This window comes from Myripristis murdjan, chromosome 6 (genome assembly GCF_902150065.1).
Source record: "Myripristis murdjan chromosome 6, fMyrMur1.1, whole genome shotgun sequence".
Classification (NCBI taxonomy): Eukaryota; Metazoa; Chordata; class Actinopteri; order Holocentriformes; family Holocentridae; genus Myripristis; species Myripristis murdjan.
Genome location: NC_043985.1, coordinates 5,167,727 through 5,188,100, shown reverse-complemented (window position 1 = coordinate 5,188,100; position 20,374 = coordinate 5,167,727). Strand labels below are relative to the sequence as shown.

At 39.8% G+C, this 20,374-nt stretch overlaps 1 protein-coding gene across 3 annotated transcripts in view; it reads right to left on the bottom strand.

The window, feature by feature from the left end:
• Positions 1-20,374, bottom strand: part of kitlga (kit ligand a) — a 33,669-nt gene that overhangs the window by 12,664 nt on the left and 631 nt on the right. The window lies entirely within an intron of this gene.

Genomic DNA, 20,374 nt, shown 5'->3' with positions numbered 1-20,374 from the left:
GCTATACTGATACTGTGGCTTCCACCCAGTGATCATTTCCTGCTGAGGATGTGATAAACTTCTGGTGAAAATGAAACAGCTAGAAACACAAATAAGACTCATGATGTCATGCAATTGTTTCTTGTATGGTCAGACTCCAGAGGAAATGGGTGGACAATAAAATAGACAGCGGACAGTCAAACTTTTAGAAACTGTAAGGTGCGAAACAGTCTTCCATCAGGACAAAACCTTGGAAATGTTGAATGCCATCATTCTCAGACCGGCTGGTGGAATCCTGGAGCCACCCCTGAGTCTAACTGGCTGCTTGACATTTCTGGCCAAATTAGATCAGTCTTGAAACATGGCCTAAACAAAACCCTGGTTAGTAAGAAAACCTGGTTCCAGCTTTCTCTTCTTTTTTTGATCAACACTGATTCCAGAATTTTTTAGCTAAAGCTGCTGATAGCTGGTATGTTGTGCCAATATTCAATGAAAATGAATATGTCATTAAAAATGATAGAGTAAATCTCCTTTTATGGAAAGGTTTAAATAAACACACACACACACACACACACACACACACACACACACACACTAATATAGCGGTATAATAATAATAATAATAATAATAATAATAATACACAAGTGATTTTTTTAACTTGTCATTTTGAAAAAGCAACAAAACTTTCATTATACAAGTGGAAATATGTGGTAATATCTGGACTTAAATCCTTTTTGTGTCATATATAAATGTGTGTGTGTGTATCTATCTATCTATCTATCGATCTATCGATCTATAAAATGAATGAAGCACAGGTCAGATGAATGGAGCAGTTAGCACCACAGGACCACAGGCCATGATGTGAAAGCCACATGGGTCTTGCTGGCCAATGAAACAAGACAGCAGCAACTGCAGGAGGCAAAAAGTTGTGTTTGCTCTGAAGTTTGAGAGGCCACAGGTCCTGTGTAGCTCAGTGGGTAAAGAATTGCCACGGGTTAAAAGTTCACTTCCCACTGGAGCTAAAAACTTCTCACTACCTCTCACAGCACTATTACCCATTATACCGTTTCACCTGGCTCAAGAGGGCAAAGGTGCCAAACGATGTTTCTTTCTTCCACCCTGCTGAGGAGGTAATGCTCTTGTCCTCGTTGGATTGTTTATCGGTTTGCCCTAAGTTTGAAGGACACACAGACCTAGACTGAACCAAGGAACAGTTGATTCAATATTGGTGGCGATCCTGGATTTCTCCCTATTAGAAAATCATGTTTGGTTACACTTGATTTGAAGTTGTGTTCGTAACACTGACAATCACTGTCATAGCCGTGACACAACAGCCTGTCATGAGCATTGATGAATATTTATGACCGTTGTCAATGTTTTGTCACGACAAATGTCAGCTTTGCAGGGAAAGTGACATAACTGACCGAATGACACTTATGACAGCAATCATAAATATTCATTAATGTTCATGACAGTGTTATGTTTTAGCCATAATTATCACACTAACTGTCAAGAAGACAATCCTAAGTGGATGTTTGCAGAGTCAAGAAATCAATTAAACTTGTGAATGATATGTGAGTGATAATGATGTCATGTGTTTAACAGCAAGTTGGGAAATTGTTCAGCATTGGCAGAGGTTTGCATTAATGCATGACTTATGATGCCTGAAGGGAAATTGCACTGACAATCCTTTTCCTGTGCCTGTTAATTCAATCTAAATTATAATATGTATGGGAACTTGGACGGTCTTAACATTTTCTTTTAAGCATCTCAGTCAATCGAATTTGATTAAGTAACAGGATTTTGGTTTCCATGAAATATGAAAACAAGTTCATATATTACCAAGAAGAAGGCTACTGTACAAAACCGATGTACTAACTTTAACTATATGTATTAAAATAACTTTTTAATTAGTTTATCATAAACAATAAAATATAATTTAATTTATATAATAGCTATAATAAAATATATTTTAATTTCATTATTTTAATTATTTTAAATTTTTCCAAGGCACAGTATGGCTCTGTTTGAGCTGAAAATGCTCTGCCACTCTGTACTGTTACCAAAATGCCTTCCTGTTGTCTCAGTGATGCCACTGAGAAACAGACTTTCCAAATATCTAAATCTTTATTTCTGTCCCTCTCAAGGTGTGGGCTGTACAGTTGATTTCTCAGTTGCAATTCTACACTGCACTTATTACAGTCCAAACTGTAAACACTTGTTCCTGTCCACAATCAGCTGATGGGTTATAGGTGGACTTTCTCTTGTTCAGACCAAGCATAGATGACAAATAATATTAAATAAACCAATAAAGTGATAAAACATTACATAGTGGACCTTTAAGCATCCACTATGTAATTAAACAGAGTTGGGTTGTTTAATTATTCAGTGGTGTGCAGATCAGTGTTTTTTTTTTTTTTTTTTTTTTTTCTGGTCTCATGTGATCAGATTACAGATTCAAAAATTAAATATGATGCTTCATGCTCAGTGCTTGTATGTGTAAGTGTTGCTTGACCAGCAGACAAATGGCACTGACCAAACTAAAGGGGGCAAAAACATAAACCCTCTTTCTTTTTCGGACTGGATTTGGATTCAGCTAGAAACCCCCTCCCCCCACCCCTCTCTTTCCTTAGAGAATCACAACGGAAATAAGCCTGTGGGCCGTCCTGCGTATTTTAACCCTTAACAGTTATAACTGCCTTCAGGTGAAAGTGTTGTGTGTATTTTATGAATGTCAAATAAATCTGTCTGTCTTGCGGGCTCAGTTTAATGCACTCCTCCTCATTTGGCACACACAAATTTTGCATTTTAGGGGAATCTATATATGTCAGCAGCTGTTTCACTTCCTTTGACAAGTTATTGTCGCAGCTCCTGACTGTGCAAAGCAGTGCAAGCTAGTGGAGCCAGGTGAACTCACCTTAAAGGGGGTGCTCACGTAATGGCCACAGCCTGTTTGCTCCAGAGCAGCCTGACCATAATAAACCACCACTTCCTTTAGGTGAGTTTGACATGCCATTTTCATGGAGCGTTAACTATTTCAATGGCCTCAAACCTGCTTGTGTTCTCTCAAACTTAACACCTGTTATTGTCATCTGTCCGAGCTGAGACTATTCATTGCTTTGTTCTTGAATTGCTTCACCTATTTTGCCAGTGACTGGACAAACACGAACACAGTCCAAATCACACTTCTTGTCGTGTTGTGTTTCTTCGATGAATGGCTTCATGGTCAAACAAAAATTGCCAAAGGAAAAGTGATATTCTACAGTAGGTTGCCTGTACCTGGCTGAGAGGTGCTGTGAGGTAACACTGAAACCATTGTTCCAGGTCATAAATCCTACCCAAAAAGTAAAAAAGTAATAAACAGTTTTAAACTAGTACCCATATTTTCAATCATTATTAAGATGGAGAACATTGTTTGTCACCCATTCTGTGTAATTTCAAGATATAGTTAAATAAAAAGCCTATATTAAAAATAAAAGGTACTCTGGAAATATGGCAGCCTGGGAAAACTGAGGAATATTGACAGACAAAAGCCTGCAAGTCTGCAAGAGTAAAACTTCTCACACTGTCCAAATACAACATAATCCATTACAATACCTCATAATGTCAACTCGGCATTGGCATCTGCTCCACCCGGGCAGAGAATGTTTGTGAAACCTCATCTAAAGAAACTGCACTGATGTCGGTGACTGCAGTTGCACAAAAGTTAGAGAGGCTGGCTGTTAAAACCTCCCTGTGTGGGCCAGGCGAACACGATCTGTTCACCACTCTGTCCAAGAACTAATGTTGATGTGCCCCAGAGCAAGGCACTTAACCTTCATTTGTTCCAGTGGAGCTGCTCAGTGGTCAGTCATGCTTGTATTGAACAGCTACCACGGGTTAATGTTAAGTAGGGTGTTGTTAAAAAGGCATTATGTGCTCTTGGCGTTTTTTTTTTTTTTCTCCAAGGAAGACAGAGAACAGCACAAATGTTCTAAATAAACCCAAGTGGATGGATTACTGTGTTAGCATTTCAAACTATGTTCTGTTGCACTATAACACACAGCCTATTTATTGTGGTAATACTTTCTTGGCAGTCCCTTGGTAACCAGTTCATCAACTTCTGTTTGAGATACTGAGGTATTGGCATGATATTGGGTATTGACATTGGCTTTTAACTTCTCAGTGGAAACCATTTTCCTAAGTGCAATACAAGCTCCCCAACAAGAGTACTTCATTACTGTAGTCAGTCTAAAGCCAAACATGGTCTGCCATGGACATGGCAGTCTTATATTTTAAACACACCCAACTTGTAAAATGTGAATCCTTCAAAGGTTTGTTTGTACAGGCCAAAATGTAATATTGTAATTAACCAAAGCTCATAAGATCAAGGTCATATCATTTCTTCAAGTTTCAAAACTGGCCAGAGCATGACTGGGGCCAAACATAGCAAAACAAAAAAGCAAGACGAGTCCAATTCATTCATGTGTTTGAATGTTTAAGTAACGTGCCCTAAGTGACCTTATTGGACTGAAGTCACAGCTGCAGAGAGGGGAAAAGCAAGCATTTGCCCTCTCGCTCTTCAAGGCAGTGCAGTGGTCAGTGGATCTCAATGTGACAGGGACAGGGGCCAGTCCCACAGCGCCATTATAACCCTCATCACTCATCTTCCCACTGGTGTAATAGCCCACTGTTTTTCATCTCGTGTATTTTTATCTGGGACACTGTAATTTTGAACATTACCATTCACATAAATAATATGCTGTCAGTTTGTAGCTCTCTTCAATTTTCTCCCTGTTGAGTGGATTCAGCTGATGTGAAGACCGAAAGAGGCGGCGAGGCTCATCCAATCAGCTGCAGCTCTCCAGACTAAAGCCCTCTTGTACGTCACTGTTGGATGCATTACGGCTCTCGAGGTCTGTGAGCCTGCTCTTCTTCATCAGGTCGATGACGAGGATGATTACCTTTGTCTCATTTTTCCACCACCACTTTGAACCCGCAGCATCATTAGCTCAACAGGCTCTCCAGATCCCCAGGCCTCGCGGTCGGTCTTCTTCACCACATAATCTCATCAGAGAAACACAGGACCTTGCATGACATTAGTTCTCATGTAGCTTGTTTATATCAGAGATTTCTTTTGCTAATCTCTTGCCGAGATCATTGTTTTGACTCTGTCCGTGTGATGCTGGTTCCCATGTTTCATAATCAGGATTAAAATAGGCCACATGAGAGATAAAAGCAGTTCAAAGGAGAGGCCAGGCTGCTGCGTTTGTCCATCTGTCCTATCAAAGAGGGCCTTCTAAGTCCAGGGTTAGCCCTGAGATAAGAGTTGACCCAAAGATAGAATTTGACAAGGATTTAACATTTTTCAAAGGACCTTTTTGTTCCCTCGTTCTGATTTGATCCTTGCTGGAGAACATTTTATTGAATTATGAAAAAATATGGGTTGTGTTTTGGCAAATAAACACCATCACGACTGGAAACTGGCAGCAGGCCTTAAAGAAGAGACTGGTGCTGTTTTCCCCTCTCTGTCCCTAACAAGCCCATGTTCACCCATCTCCAAGTTTTTTTTTTGTTTTTTGTTTTTTTTTCACAGGCTGGTTGTTTTACTTTTTTGTGTAATTGAAGTAGTGGTTTGTGTGAGGTTGGTGTTTTACTCAGCTGTCTGTGTGGTGCCAAAGTTTTCTACCGCTTAAGGCTGCATGCTTGGCTATTTTCTGATCAAAAGGTACACAAGGGACAAAGGGTGAAGCCTTCTGACAGAGAGCCCATCCCTATTCCTAATTCTTACCCTAACTTCTTTTCCTGACAGCATGTTTGACAGAAAGCACTTGAGGCAATTTCTCCCAGCGCTCCAAAAACGAAGACTTTTCCTTGCAAGAATGCACAGGATGGAGCCCCCTCAGTCAATTACAACTGCTTGGGTTGTAATTTGCGGGAAAAGCAAGGAAGGTACAAAAAGCAAATAAGGTAGAAAAAAACTGGCCAAAGTTTTTACCCTCTCATGTTTATTTTCATTTTAGGAAATGGTGGTTTCTGACCCTGAGGGATTACTGTTCTAAGCCATAAGAAGACACTGGAACTGACTGACCCGGAGCTTGAAGCACGCATCTCAACGTGGTTTGAGTTTTTTGCACACTGTTTACATTTTCCCATCTCTTTAATGCAGACACAGAGATTATAATATTTACAAATGTTGCCAAACATTCAAGGCTAATTCAGTCCTATTCCATCCCAAAAGACACAGAAAACACCACTCTACACTTCTCATTTGGTCAGTAAAAGTAATCAATAACTGAAAATGAGATGGCAACAGCAGCATTTTGCAAAGTTGCATCAGACAACCAATGTCAGGCCATAAACATTAACATTTTGAACAAAGTCCTAGTCAGAGTTTTATATTTGACGTGGGGCATTCATGAACACTGGGAGAACTAAGACTACTTGATTTTAACGTTTTCCTCTTCACAAAAAAAAAAATCTCAACCAGTAGCTCACGTTTTGGATCTGATCTCTGCCATTGTTTTATGGCTGTGGCATTACATCAAAGAGAAAATGTCACTTAAAGACATTTCTCTGTGACTCAGCAGGACAAACCCTAGGATCTTCACTAGAATTTAAAATGTGGTGCGGCAGGTTTGAATGAAGCTCGAACGCGCAGCAATGACAAAGCCACCGATAAGACTGGAAGAACTGAGGAGGTCAAAACCAGCACACACTTTTTTTTTTTTTTTTTTTTTACTGCGACCCATATCTTTAAAGCATTTATTTCAAAACAGCGAGAGGAAAAAGCGGATGTCATATAATGTGATAAAAGCACTGGAGACCAATCCACGGTGATCTGCAATCACGCTGGAACTGTCTCTTATGTGAGGAGAATGTGCCAGAGGAAAGGCTCTGTTAGCTAAGAGTTAAGAGCCTAATTGGCGCCATGGTTCAGAATCTTTTTAAACGCTGTTAGCTCTGGGCAAAGTGCCTTGTGAAAAATGGCAAAGAACGGACCACAGTGACCTACGCTTCGTGTCTTCCTTGTTTGATGAGACCAAAAGAACACTCTTGATACTCGTTGGACAGTCTTATCATGAGCATAAGGATTTAATACCATAATAGTGACTGTGACAGCTGTGGAAATATTTGCCTCATCGAAAAGCAACATATGCCTTGAGGGATCCATTCAATGTTGTTTGTACTGTATAGAAAACAGACAATTTTATCTGGGTCACAGACTTGACTGTGTAAAAAAAAAGTGAGATCTTATTGATGTTATTATTAATGCTATTAAGACTGAAATCACAGTTCAGTTTTGACTAAATGCACTATGATGATTTAATTTTTAAACTGTTATTTTTTATTTCCTACTAACCAACAGCAAAAACAAACCGTGAGGTGGGAGAAGCCAAAATAACAAACTCTGTCTAGCTTTGATAGAAAACAGGAAGTGTAATAGACTCACAGTAAGCGACTGGGTCCCACTTTATTCATGTGTAAATCATATTAGCATCTGAAAACACTCTGCTCAGATGCACTTACAGAGGTTATGGATAACTAAATACTCCAAATCAATACTGAGCTCAACTGAGGAGTGTGCAGGAGAGACTGGGAGGCACATGTGTCTCAACCCCAGCTGCTACTGAGTAGACCAGTTTTCAGTGAACGCTGGGCGAAGACAGTAATTACAAAGACATAAAAACAATATGAAGAAACAATATACCTGCCAACTGCATCCTTATGAACCTGTCCAGGTCACTGCCTCCAGTTTCAAAATGATCAGTGAGTTACTGTAGGCATATTCTTCTTCAGCTAGAGCTGTGAATGTGCAGAAAAATCTCTGAACTTTTACCGGGGGCAGTTTTGAGCATGTACACATGTACACTGAGGAGAGTACAACTGCAATATATTCTCACTACATTTTTTTCTATTATTATTATTATCCATCCTTGCCCGATGCAAATGATGTCTTTTCATCTCTTGAACGGTCAGGTATCTCACGAAATTGGCAGGGAAAGTGCTCCTATCTGTCTGCACAGAGATTTCGTCCCCTTCCTCCCAACAGATGTTCCACCTCGGTGAACTTTGACACGTCCTTTGCTACGTCCATATTCCTTGTGGTGAGCAAATTCTAGCTGATTTTAGCTCATTGTAGTGAGAAGCTGAAACAGGATTTTTTTTTTTTGGAATGGCAGCAGGTTTAAGTTTTGTATGGAAAAACAACTGTAGTACTTTTTATACCCTGATTAAAAAAAAAAAAAACAAAAAAAAAAACAGTTTTTTTTCCCCTTGAACATTTATGGTCAGTCACACCATGAACCATCTGGACAAAAAAAAAAAAACAAAAAAAAACTGGCATGAATCCAAGACTTGATAACCTGTTAAACAACCTACTGATTACTGAAACCCTCACTGACAAACCTTTGCACACCAGACATGTTAAGGTGAGTTTGCTTGCATAGTGTATTTCATGCACAATGGCAAAATACAATGCTTTACATGGACTTAAGGAAGATTAAAAAGGCTGGTTTTGGGCTCCACTGTTACATCAAATAGAAAATATCTACATGTCTTGTGCAAGTGGCATATTCATAAATGCATGCAATGAATGCAATGAATATCATTTAATGTAGTGACTAAAAAAGAGAGAGATCTCAGAGAGAAATATTACTTCCATCACTGTCTCTGTGATTGATCCTGAAAGCCCCACCTGTGATTAAATTACGGAGCTTCCTGTTGAAACCATTTTCCCCTACCAGTGGCTTTGTTTACATAGCACTTTATTGAACTGTGAAGTGAAATATCTTTCATTTTTATCCAAGGACTGACATCATAGCAGCTCAACATGGGGTTTCCATGTATTTCAAGGCTTTAAGTGATTTGTTTGATTGCAAACTCTTAAAGAACAATGTGAATTTATCCCTTAATTGTGTCTTTAAGGTCACATGTGGACTTGATTGGAAGCTACTGATGTTTTGCATGCACCCAAGTTCTCACACTGGTGTCCAGCAGGAAATCTGACCGAACTACTGAGAGCAAGCGTGAACAGGGGACATAAAATGCAGTTGGAGGTAGTATTCTGTCCCTCTGTTGTTTTCCTTGGACAGGAAAAGTACTATTTTAATATCCCATTACAGTCCCTTTAGAAAGCCACATCAATTACTGAGTCAATAAATAACTGTGTGCGGACCACACTGGTTTCTATGCAGCAACCGAAGAAGGGGAACTTGGCTTGGACAAGGACGACTGTTCAGTTGCGCAACTTTTATGATGGTTTTTTATGGTTCTCTTACAGACGTGGTGCCAGTTTTTTTTCCTCCTTTATAATAGTTGCATCTCCTTTGTGATAAAAACCCGGGCTCAACTCGACACAAACCTTATCATTCTCCAGTATAAATCTAAAACCATAAGTTACGCAAAGGCTGGCCTCCAAATCAAACAGATATTGCATAGTAAAGAGACAAGAAGCTTTATTATGATGATTTTTTTAGCCTTTTACATTTTGATCTTGTGCTTCATCCTTGAATACATCAGTGGTAATGTGGGTTATTATGGCTAACTCCCTGATGTTAACAAGCTCTTGGGAACGCTGATGAAAAGGTGATTCAAGAGCTATCTTGTCTGCAAAATGATGCAGGCAACTTGATCACACAAGGCCCAACAGTGTGTCTTATGTTTCACCCATTGTCATTTGTTCATTGCTGTGAATTAACAGAACGTAACACTCACAGATACAGGGTGCTATTTAAGAATAAATAATGAGATTTCATAGACAGCGCTCCAAGGAATCCAAAATGAATGATGCATTGTGCTACTGAGCTTTGATCTCTATTTATTGTTTTATAGGATCCCATAGATTGAGCTCAAGAGTATATCACAGCAGTTTTCGGTTAACACCTCCTGCCAAACCACAGAACAGATCACCACCACAGCTTTGGCCACATTCCATCAGCATCTGACAGTGATTCCCACAGTAACGATGGCATTCATATGACACTCTCACTGTGCCTCTTACATAGAGACAAGCCTGAACCTAGGTCTCATAAATGTTTTTTCAGACCTAACCAGTCATTACAAACTTCAAGGAATTCCTTACTGACAGACCTCAGTGTTCAGCACAAATAGTTTGAAGATCTGAAAATATTATTTCAAAAACCTGGAGATTCTCAAGCCCTTGTTGTTTTCCTGTCTGGCTCCCGATGTGGTCTAAAAATAAGATCACATGTTTTTGTAATGATATAAAACTCACAAAGTACAGATATTGGTACTGTACTCGTGTGCACACACATGCACTGTTAACTTAATCGGGCACATAAGAAGCTTTTAATGAAATGACCGCCACTAATCACCTTGATCTCAGGCCACACACTCTGATGATGAACGTGTGCTTGGCACACACTCATCATCAGTGCAAATATTCACTGCAAAGACTCTGTAAGTCATTTCATCTTCAGCTTTGACATTTTGTTTTTCTTGAAACGAGTAAAAAAAAGTTGACTACGGGATGAAAAATCACACTTGTCTCTGGCAGTTTCTCTTGTTTCAGCAGTTTTTCTGGGAACAAGTTTAAGTGTGTTGAAACAAGGCAGAATAATGCAGATCAGCCCACTGGTATCAAGAAAATGACAAAATTCTGGAAACAACTTGATTAGCTTTGGAAGCCTGTGGATTATCTCATCCCAAAGACAGATTTTTTTTTCTCTCATTTTAAAAAGATTTCAAGACTGGGGTGGGGGTGGAGGTTGTAGTCTCATTTGTTAAAATTTGGGACAAAGGATGCTTGGCTATCTTCCTATTCTATCCTAAAAAAAAAAAAAAAAAAAAAACTCCTCTGCCTTATCTACCTTAGCTATAGTAATTCAGCTTATCTTACCGCAGCTACAGCTCGCCACATCCTTCTTCCTCATTTTACACAAGTTTGAGCTGTTTGGGGTCAAATTTTAGACAAAAGTCCTCCCACTATAAAAGGTTACTTACACACACTTGTGTGGTTCTGTGGCTCTGGTTTACTAAAGCTTTAGCCTGGATCCAGCCCTTGTGGATTGCTCAGTCCACATTATGTGGCGGTCCCTGAGGTCCAAAACTGCTCTTTGTGAGATTGCTGATTGGCTGCTCAACAGATTTTTGATGATGCCTTCACTTCAGACAAGTAACAGGGTTCCCACGCATGGAATATCTGGAAATTTATTTTTTTCCAGTCATAGATAATACCCAGAAAATTCAAAGTGGAATCCTGGGAAATCCATCAATGCCCCTTCCCACCCAGTCATCGTGTTTTGGCTTCCTGCGGTCTCACATGTATGGAAGGCCAAGTAGCCAAAAATATGCAAACACAGTGTTGTCAACACATTTGCACATCGTTTGTGTTGTTCTTAACATGTTTTTTTTTTTTTTTTTTTTACACATTTTTTTTTACACAATAAATAATCATTCGAAGATGGCCGCTAACATGTACAAGTCACTGAATAAGTCATTGAATATGGCCTTGAAAAAGTATTTCCTTAAAAGAGTGGCAATGCTGAGTAAACAAACTTGGCAGTGGTTGGGAGGAGCTGAGATGTTGTTGACTGCGAGCTAAATTTGTTCGTCTGTTCTCAAGAAAATTTACCTCACAAGTAAATCAAAACACCAACAATCAGCTTGATGACGCAGCCAGTTCAGCTACTATGATTGGTTTAATGCTGACAAACAGTCTTGGCCCACAGGTGGACAAGCACTGACTTCAATAAATCATCTCTGATAGAGACATGGCCAAATCCCACAGAATGACAGTGCGTGCAAAACCAATGACATAACTGTGATGGGTCAAGAAGACTCGGCTTGCCCCAACAAGAAGTTTTAATGCTGACTGTGAGAAGTGAAAACATTTCAGTACGCACTAATAATTTTAGGAGATCGGGGCTTTAGCGCACCATGTAAGTCATCCAGAGTCTAGTTACCAAAGTCTTCTTCCACGTTATAATGCAGCAGACAAGCAACAAGTTTACATTCTTTAATGCTTGCTGCTGTTCCAGAAATAACAGGGGTCAAGCTCACAAGACCAGTTGTGACAAAAATAGTTTCGAGAGCCTATTAAATCAAGAGGAAAAAATCTTGAGCACTACTGTGAGCATTGGTATGGCAAGAAAAAGAAATTCATGTGCATAGATGAACATGCATAAAATTGAATTTAAGTGGGCGTATGGCCTTGCCTATATAATATATTTGTTGAACAACAGTGGCACATTTTTCAGTCGGCGTACGAACTGCACAAGGTCTTTCGTATATCTTCTGACACCACCTCAGGCAGGACTTGATCATCTGGTTAATGTATTTGAGCTTATAGGAGCGCAGTGCAAATCAAATCCATATTTTAAGCCCTATATCTAACAGTAAATGCTCTGTGTCAGATATAGGCTGGATCTATTGGGGTGCATATTCTCTTTGGCTGACTTTGTGGCTCTGGAAATGTCCAGGGGCTCTGCACGTGATGGATTTCCTGTCCCTGTTAATTATGTGAGTTTGTGGTGACACGCCCTTTAAGTGGAACGGGCGCAGAAAGACCCTGCACATCTACAGCATAACTACGTCATGAGTGTTCTAATTAAATGAGATATTTCCGCACAGAAGGGTGGAAATAATCCTCGGTTCACTAGACATTTTGCTGCCTTTTCCACTATATTTTCCATTGTGCCTACACTTACAGTAATTTGCAGCAGCACGCTGAAAGGGGGTGGGATGAAACTGTGGAGTGAAATCAAAAGGGCATGTTACTGAAAATCTCCCTTTGATACGGCAAATTAACCACGGCATTATAGAATCCAAAGCAAAAGGCTCGCTTCAAGTAAATAAATGTATGGATGGAAAATTAAGCCTCTTGGGGGATTTTAGATACAAGCATGTCAGATCTCATGTTCTGATCTCAAGTTGCAGCTACATTTCACATTGCACACTCTCCAGAGTGACTTACAGTCAGTGGAACCGTATAATATGTTGAAATTCCTGTTTCATCAACATTTCCAGTAACTTTAAACTATAAAATTGCAGGTTTTAAAGTCACAGTTCCCAGGAAAGATCAAATCTGTGCTGTCCAGTGTGAAACTTGTGTGTCTAAAGCATCGACTTTTCCAGAACCAAGAAAATATCTTTGTTTTCAGCTTGATACGCCATGCATTTAGAGTGCATCCAGTTGATCCTGAAAGGGTTTCATAAGACCAAGTGAGGTTGAATGAACGATCATGTATCAGAGAGATGTAAGAAAAAAAATAAAAAAAAGTTACGATGCCTCACACTCTTGAAGGAACTCATTCTTTTTGCACCAAGGCTCGGATTTGGAGTTGGCGCTCGCAACTCGTCATGTGCCTGCATCCTTCAGCCGAGGCAAAATCTACAAGAGACACAATCCTTGTGTTCTAGTCACATGAGTTAATAGTTAAACCACCTCTCTGTCACACCTGCCAGCCGAGCTGCTAGGCTTTAGCATAAATACATTTTTGTGGGTTGGCATTAACAGTTCTGTTTGCCTTGAAAAAAGCCACAGCCTCAAAATGAGAAAAGGTAAACTTTATAAAGAGACACTGTAGATATAAAAGAGGTCTACACACTGTCTAATATTTCCAGTTATGTAGTTGCCTTTGATTATATATTATCATTATTTATATTCCTTAAACCTATTATATGATCGTCTATGATCTAGTGTTATTATTTCTTAATGGCTTGAGGCCTAACAAGTCGTGGTTCTCAACCTTATTGCCTTAAAGTGAAGCAATGCCTTCTCATAGCCATCCCGGCTCACAGGCAGACCAGATAGTCTTTTCCACATTGATCTGATTGATAAACTCTCAGCGGATGCCTGTATGGGCTGAAAACTACTCAGTGATGTATTTCAGAAGGAAAAATCAGAGTAAAACTAGAAAAAAAAAATCTATAATAAAACTGTGTGGGAGAATTTGTTTTTCCAAACGACCTTGCAATCCCTCCACACTATCCTCTGTCGCACGCAGCTATCAGACTATCACATGCAGCTGCTCAAGAGGAGCCTGCTGACAGCTTCAGCGCAAGGATGAAGTTGATGTCTGAGTGCCAACATGAAGATTTGCAGATGACCCCCCTCCACCCCCCCACCCTCCTCCCTTCCTGTGATCTCAACTTCGAATACAAGCTCCAAACTCACAAGACAGAATTCAAATCTGTCATGCTTGGAAATCTGTAACACACAACATCAAAAGCTGGCATTTTGACTGTCGAGGAGAAAGCGCTCTTATGGTAAGTACTGGAAACTGCCTTTTAAGACTGATAGATTGCTCCTGCAAATCCTTTACACTTCCTGCCAAACCACAGAACAGACCACCACCACCACTGCTCTGGTTGTATTCCACAAGGACCTGACAGATTCCCACAGTATTACATAGCAGAAGCCTGGCTTAATAAATGTTTGACCAGCTGACAGACCTCAGCGTGCAGCACTTAATGTTTCTGACATCTGAAAATAGTATTTTCAAAAACCCAGAGTTCCTCCAGCGACTGCACACTGATCACTGATGTGCGGTTGGAGGAGCAACCTGCCAAACTCCCAGTCACAAAGGTTACACTCAAACTGTGTTCACTGTGATTCTTTTACGGCTGTTGTGGGGTTTTGAACTAATACAAAAACAAACGATGAACTGTATAGGGAGCATTTTGTTCCACAGGCTGATTTCATGTAACATTTCAAACTGTTACACAATGAGTGATCATGTAAAACTAAAGTTTATTACTATGGCACTTTCACAAATTTTGGCAAGCTCACTCCTTGGTTTTTGCAGACTGATTTCTTTATGTATTAGTGGAGGTTTTAATGACAAACATCATCAAAAACTATTATAAAAAATATCATACATTAACAGAGACCATCAGCCAGGTGAGTGTGGTGAATGGACCTAATCAGCATGAACTCTCTAATTTATCTGTTATACAGAAAAGCATTCTTATCAAGAAAGACTTTCATAAACTATTTCAAATTACTACCATCAGCCAGCCACTACATCATCCCGTTGGAATAGTGTCTACAATATCTACAATAATATCTAGAACAGAATCTTGTAAGTCTGCAAATATACAGGCCTGTGTTCACAAAACTCAGAAGTGACAACTTTGTGCCACACAAACGTAGCGGCGCAGCAGTTTGAGGTGATTCATAAAGTCACTGTGTCACTGATTAGCGCGGCGGGATCACATTATCATGGCGTTATTGTCCGGTGTGTCCCGGGCGAGAGCCAATGAGAATCACCATGTTAATGAGCTTAAGCATAGGCCTATTTAACACCCACCACAATCAGCCGCGCCTGGAAGCACAATGCAAAGCGAACCACCACAAAGAGTTAGAAAGCTGAGATTTTTGCCAGCAGACATTTGTGTATTATGAGAAGAGGTTTTGTCGCACGACCTGGGGTTTGACCCCATGCACTCCCACTGCTGTCCATTCATTGTCCGCCATTGCCGCATCAAAGTGAACTGGGGAGTGGCATTTATAAAACAGACCAGCTAATGAACCATAATTCATGATAAAAATGAGTTCATTGCCATATTCCTCTTCTTTCAAGGACAGCACTAAATAAATTTAATGTATGAATAATTAGCCGGAAAAAGGTGGTGATATTTTTTGCACTGCAGTGTGCTTTAATAAATCGTTTATGGGACATGCAAATGAGCAGAGGGAGGCAGTATTGCCAAAACAGCGGGAGCGGTAACACTCAGGAGGTAAACCTGTTTAATGAATGAGGAGAATGCAAGCCGCAGTCTAAAGCTGGGCTTTCTTTAAAGGTGCACTATGCAAAATTGCTGAGGGTTGATTGAAGTGAGGACCATTTACCTGAAAAGTATCAGTGAGTCAGTGCAACAGTGAAAATCATAGAGACTCACCCACTGGAATACTGATTCCACATTTTTGGTCAGTTGTGTCTGAAGGGTTCTCACCGTCGCCAACTTTGCGTAGCGTACCTTTAATATGTCACTGCAGAAGGGATTCCTCAAAGCGCGCTCAACACCAGCTGTGTGTGCAGTCAGAAATGAGGCTATTCATCCCCTTTACACTACAACAATGCTGAGCAAAGCGTTTTTTCCCATCGCATGTTGATTTTTATTTGATTTTATTTTGTTTTTTCCTGTCTCCTCATTGTTCCATTCCATCAAATGCTTTGACAGACAGTAAAAACCAAAAGGATTTTTTACAAGGTGTGTCTTTGATGGATATTTTATCTTTTCCATGATGTAAATCTCTGGAGGTATGACTCCAGCGCCCTGCCAGTAATGAAATGAAATGAAATGAATGAGACTAATGTGATTCTGCTGTTAAACTGAGTTAGAATCATCACTTTATACTAAAAATTATTTTATATAACTGTTTTTTACTTAAGCTTATGTAACTGTGTTACACTTTAAAGTCACTGACCTAACCACAAAATGAACCGAATAAACAAATCAAATAGGTTTTACTTTTATCAATAGCATGTGATATTGGGCTTCAGTGCACAGTAATGCTGCGATGTCAGGTTTCCTCGCTGGACACAAAGTGAACATTAAGTAACATCCAGCGCAACGATGTGCAGTCGAACATTATCTGTGACTAAAACATGAGTCACAGAGCCTATCTAATATGTAAAACTGACAGAGCGCTCCTAGGGCAAAAGCTGGCTGATACATCCGTTGATAACTAGAAACACTGTAAAGATAAATGCGGGAATGTGGTTGTGTTAACTGGCCCTTCTCACTTCTCAGGAAATTCACTGGGTTCAAACTGACAGTGATAACCTGTGATAAATGCTCTGCAGCAAGTGAAATTCACAGAGTTGCGAAACACCACCGAGGACCCTCTTATTATGTTAAAATGAAATGTCTCTCAGAACTACTAACTGATAAAATACCACAGGAATCCCCCCACACTCCTTTTAGACATTAAATATTCATACCACAAGTATGTATGGAACTATGGAGATCAATATTAAGTGTCATTGTTCTGAATGTTTTTTTTTTTTTTTCTTATCAAGGGCAGTAATATTTATTATGTTCCAGGTCAGTTTAACTACAGGTAAAACAAACCATTCAAACACTTCGATAAAAGACTTAAGAACATCATGAACAAAAGAAAGCAGCAATAAAACATAAATTAGTTCAACACATTGAGACACTGGATAGTTGAGAGAGACCACAGGAGGGTGATCGTCCAGTGACCGATCAGAGTGGCATGTCTCCTTTCCATGATCATCATTATGCTCTAAAATCTCCTTTAAATGATTTTCATTTTCTAAGAGACATAACAGGAAATCTAGTGGTCACTTTAACAATTTTAAGGTAAGACAAATCATAAAGACAAATGGTTTAGAGGGCTGTTGGGTCAACTGTCTCACTAGTACAGAAGAGGCGTATTTCCATGTGTGTGTGTGTGTGTGTGTGTGTGTGTGTGTGCGTGGGTGTATGTGCAAGTTATGTTAGGGCCCCATAGCATGGGAATGTTAAAGAAAAAAAAACATGGAAAATTCTCTTGGAATAAGAGAAAGAAAAGATGTCTTAATCTTTCAGATTTTCTCAGGTCTTATACACTTGCATTGCATTACAAAATGACGGCCTACTGTCCGCAATGTGTGCGCAAGACCTGGAATGTAATACTAATAATTATCAGAAAGTTAACCAGGTAAAACTCAATTTTGATGACTTCTAGGTTTTGAAAACTATTTATTAGATCCAGCTCTATTTTTGCTAAATTTAGTCTCTCTAAACAGTAAAAGTTAAACTCTTCAATTTGAGTGTGATCAGTGGAGAGAGTCTGTATAATCACTGTATGTGCTTAATGGACTGTCATTTGTCTTTGCATTCCTTTACATTTTGTGAACATGTACCTACTTTAAAAAGTCACACTCTGGCTTAGGAGCCCCAGAACAAACTGTACCAAACTACAGGAGTAAAATGAGCATACGTCATTAGGGGCTTGAGTTTGCAACTGTCCCAGCTTGGTCATCTGTGCTCATCTCAATAATCCATCCAGTTTAACTTGCTCCATCCAGTTCACCACCACCTGCCTCACCGCTTGCCTGCAGCTCTTCCCACAGATGGAGATGCTAAACCTGCACATTATAGTTCACTAAACCAATAATCTCTGAGGTATTTATGATAGTGCCAAAAAATATAAAACAATGAAACATATATCTGTCATGCGCTTTGTGTTTACTTCGAACTCAAGCTCAGCACTTACTATCTGACCCCAAAGGGCAAATACTTCAGAGGACATCTGAGCAATAAATTTTGCCCAAAATTATCTGACTGATTTCTTACCTGCCATCAGTCACTGTATCTTCACCTTATCTGCCTCCCTGACATTTAAGGTGTTTTAGCACAGCAGGAATCAGAAAAGTGGCGCTATCTACTGGTGTGTGCCGGTGCCAAATGTTCTGTCAAGTTTAAGAAACCCTATTCTAACCGCCCACCCTCACCCACACACCCACACCCACCCACCCACCCACACACACACACACACACACACACAGACCGTGTGTGCCACTTTTCATCCTGCTACACTGCATTTTCACCCTGTTGCATAGTCTCACTCAGCAGAATAAATTTGACTGTACTAATTGAAATTACATTTTCAATTCTTACTACAAATAAATACAGTACCAATGATTATACAATAGATATAACAATATAATAGAGAGAGAATCTTTTTTTTTAAATTGCCAGTGTATTTCCATCTGTTTTCTCTCTGTTGCAGAGCCCACAATCATCTCGGCAGATGATAGTCCTGATCCACTTATGGAAAAGAGCCATAGCAATCCCATAATAAATTAGGCTATACTACACAAATAGTGGAGCAAAACGTCAATATTCCTGAATTTCCCATAAGGGATATCTTTATTATTATGATTATAGGCCACTATAAGCTCACCATAGACACGATAAGTTATTGTAATACTCTCGATGGGAGTATTACAGAAATATTACAGCCTACAGCGCTTCCCTGACGAGAACTGGAAGTGGAAATTGACTTTTTTTTCTGCCTTCCTGTCATAAGAAAAATTCACTACATATGCTTTACATGTGATCAACAGCCGACGGCACGGGAGGGAGGGGAAATATGGCCATAAATGTAAGCACAGTAAACCACATTTTCATTGAAAAAAAAAAAAAAAAAACACATACACAAAAACAAAAACATAAAGGAAACGGTAATAAATAGCCTACAGTTGCGGCAGCAGCGCTGCAGAACTGCACCACTCGAACAGGAAACTTCAAAGTCTTTCCCTCTCCCAGATGCACACACACTTAGTTATAATGAAGACCTTCCTTATAAGTCGCAGCTCATTACCCTCATTATTAGTGATCATTAGTCATTAGTCGAAGTATAGGTTGAAGCCCAAGGTTAATAGCATCAATAGCCTGTATTTATTTATTCATTGATTTACTTATTTACTTGGCCTACTTACAATTTAATTATTAATGTATTTATGTATTTATGTATTTGTTTCAATGTGACATGGTGAGTGCAGTATGTCGCATATCTTTGAGTGCAGAGATAAGCAACAGAGTGGCCAACAACCTGATATGCAAATGCCCGGCTATTCAGTGGAACTGCCTGTGGGATGTAATGCAGGATAAACCTGTCTAAATCTAGTTCATCCACATTTTTACTCTTAAATTAATAGCCATAGTAGCAGGCTACTTCATACAAGAAAGCGGGAAAACAACTCAACATTTTTGAAAATATAGGATATTATTTTCTTTTTTGGAGGTGTAATTATGGATGCGGCTAATGAGCCCCTGGAATGTGTAAGCATTTGTGCAGCACCGCAGCGCTTAATGGCTTTGATCTTCTTCATCATTACGTGCAGTATTGTAAGTAAGCCAGACAGGTGATGAGCCACGGCTTCTGGCCTAAAGGCTTGCAGATACAAATAGTCTTATCTAACTAAAGCTCTTCCAGACTCTGTTAAAACCAGTGCAGGTCACCTGTGATGTGTGGCGGATAAAAAAGTGCGGAAAGCTCCTGATGCGAACTGCCATCACTGGGCTCTAATCACACACCTTAAGTAGAGCACTGATGTATGCTTTGATTCACATCGGAGAGCTCAGCAGCATACTTAATACCAGCTTACCGCAATTTAATTTACCTGTGACGGACTTATGCCGGTCTAAAACTGTGTGCTGCTTAAACTCCTTCCCGCAGGTAAATGGCTGGGAAGGCGGTTCGGTTGGGACTGCTCTATGCTGTCGCTCCATGATCATCTCAATCATATCAGAGGAGGGCTAACAGCGAGATAACAGTGGCATCAACCTCACAAGTACCAGACTGGCGCCGTAAAAAAAAATAAACGTATTGATTTACAAGCAATTACAGCCTCTGCCTTGTCTGTTGGCTGCGAAACAAGGAAGACGTGGATGTAGGGCAAACTGCTTCAGCTGCTTCAAGGTAGTGTGGAG